Source organism: Bison bison, unplaced genomic scaffold (assembly GCF_000754665.1).
Source record: "Bison bison bison isolate TAMUID 2011002044 unplaced genomic scaffold, Bison_UMD1.0 scf7180017864325, whole genome shotgun sequence".
In the NCBI taxonomy this organism is placed as follows: Eukaryota; Metazoa; Chordata; class Mammalia; order Artiodactyla; family Bovidae; genus Bison; species Bison bison.
The window spans coordinates 11,423,189-11,426,138 of NW_011494897.1; positions in this window are offsets into that span (position 1 = coordinate 11,423,189).

Below are 2,950 nucleotides of genomic sequence, written 5' to 3' on the forward strand. Positions count from 1 at the left end.
TGATGGACTCTTAGCGACCCCATGGACTATAGCCCGCCAGGCTCCTCTATCCATGGGATTTTTCCAGGCAAGAGTACTGGAGTGGGGTGCCATTCCCTTATCCGAGCACAGACCTAGGTTTCTACTAATATTTTATTGCAAGAATGCTCAGATGAGTTGCTCTCCCTGCTGTATAAATGTCACTTATTTTTGACAGAAAAAAAGAAAGAAAAGCAAAATCCAGATCAATGACTGTCTACGGGTCTATGATACTGACTTCAATAAAGTGACCAAACACAGGGAGAGCAACTAAAGTCTCCACATGTAAAGGTTACAATAACGCACTAGCATTCTCCAAAGCATGTGTGTGCTCTCACAAGACAGGTAAGTGGCAAAGTAAACATGTCATTGATGGTCAATGAGATAATTCCGATTCACTCAGAAAAATGCAGCCATACCTCACTTTGCACTGTAGATAATTACTTTTTTTTTTTTTTTAATTGAAGGTCTGTGGCAACCCTGAGTGGAGCAAGTCTATTGGCACTCATGTTTCCAATGATGTTTGCTCATTTGTGTCTCTGTGTCACTTTTTGGTAAGCCTTGTAATATTTTAAAGTTTTTCACTATTAGTATATTTGCTATGGTGATCTGTGATCAGTAATCTTTGATGTTACTACTGCTGCTTACTGAAGGCTCACCTGATAGTTAGCATTTCTTAGTAATACAATATTTTAATTATAAAGTATACAGTTTTTGAGATGCAATACTATTGCACACTTAATAGACTATGGTATAATGTAAACATAACTTTTATGCACACTAAGAAACCAAAGAATTTGGGCAACTCAATTTACTGTGATATTTGTGGTCTGGAATTGGACCCATAATATCTCCTATGTATTCCTCTAGTGGAATTTTTTAATATGGTGAAGAATAAAACACTACTAGTTTCCAATGGCTTTTACTACCATAATAAAATAACCTCTACAAGTGAAAATGCTAGCAAAAGTACTCTGAAAGTGGCTCATTAAATCTATTACAACTCTAGATTCCAAAGCTGGCAAATAACTTGCAGGATAGATTCACAGACCCCTTGGGCCTGTTGATTGACCCCCATGAAAACAAGCAAATTTAAGATTGTGGTTCAGTTTTATTGCTATTATCTAAGTGAGTTTTATATACATATTATAAAAAGTAAGTTATTTCCCCTTTTCTCTTATTTTGAAAAACCCATCATTTTGCTATTATCTTCACTGAATTAACTTAAGGCAATGTACCAGTCCAGAATTGTGTATCCAATGACAATCAGAGTTTTCACATTGAATGACTTGAAGTTATCCTGTTTTCTCTGTTGTTTGATTCCCCACCTGACAAATAACAAGGAAACTGAACACTAGTAACTTTAATCAATATAATCAGGGTTAATGGATGATATGTGAAAAGTTTTCAAAATTAAAGATGCATTTTTCTTTCACATATATTATACTATGCATATCAGCTTCCATTACCTACAATCAGTTCAAATATCATTCCTAGAATATCTGGAAATAAATGTTTGCTATCTTGTCATTTTCTGTGACTTTCTTATATTTCATGGCTCTTTATATTAATGGCTCTTATATTTCAACATTGTTCCTGGAACTCCAGTAATTACAACTAGAATACAGCCTTGAGAAAATAAGGAATTCTTGAATAACAATGGATTGATTCCACTTGAGATGTCCCAGATGTCCTTGTACCATCTGGAACTTAATTAGCTAGCTAAAAGGAATTTGTTCTCAGCTAAAAGTTTGCATTCTTTGGGATATAGATAGTGGTTTCTGCCATCTATTGTACTTAATTGGGTTACTTCTTTTCTAGTTTTCACCATTTTTGCATTTTTCCTTTCTAGGAGATTTTTTCCATTTCACTTTCCAACATTGCTATTGTTACTTTAATTCTATGCTTATATCTTTTTCCCTAAGCATTCTTTGTGATTTTTTCCTGAATTTTTAATCTTTATAAACAAAATATTCTTCTTGTTTAATGGATGCAGTATTCTCCTATTCAGAATCATTGTATAAATCTAAGAAAGATTTCTTCTAATCACTTTGTTATTTTATTTTTTGCTATTTTTTTTCTAAGTACTGTTTGTTTATTCTTATTTTTTGACTTTTCAGGTGGAAAGAAAAAAGTTTTATTTAAATGTCCACAACATTTAAGTGGAAGAAATATGAAAGTAGAATAAAATTACATTTTCACAGGTGGGCCTTACTGACAAGTGAGCTAAACCTCAGAGAATCACTGGAAATGCTACCTTGGTTGGTAGGGGAGAGGGGCAGGTGGTCATTAACTGATATTGTGAGATTATTTCTTTTTTCTGTTATTCCAAGGAGAAACCTTGGAATTCAATCAATTTTTGTTCAGGGTGGCCAAGTAGGGGTAGGAAGCTGGAATTTCATTGTTTAATTGGGTATATTTTTACTTAATATTTCAATAATAACTATAATATCATATCCCTCAGGTCTTCCTACCACTGTAAATTTGGAAAGTGATATCTTGAATTTCCTATCCAAGTAAAAGTAGGGAAGTCATATGGCCTTTGTGAAGCCCAAAATAATTATCCTACGGTCTCAAGTTTCCCTTTACATTCATTTAAATAATTTTTACTTAGTCCCAACTATATTCAGTTTCAGGGTACTGAGAGCCTCCAATACCCAACACTGTTCTGGATAACAGAGCTCAAATGGACCACTTGAAAAAATACTGTGAAAAAGAACACGGGCTTTGAAGAGAGGGCTTGAGCTTTCATGATGTTACACTTGCTCAGTCTTTCTTGTTTCTTATGAAATTGACAGTATTATGGAATATCTGCCAGATATCCTGCAGAGTATTGTTCAAACAAGAATTGTCTAACACTGTTCTCAAAATTTTAATTTGATTTATCACTTTTTATAAATGTACCCAAGTATATTAAACTTAAGTTGGTATT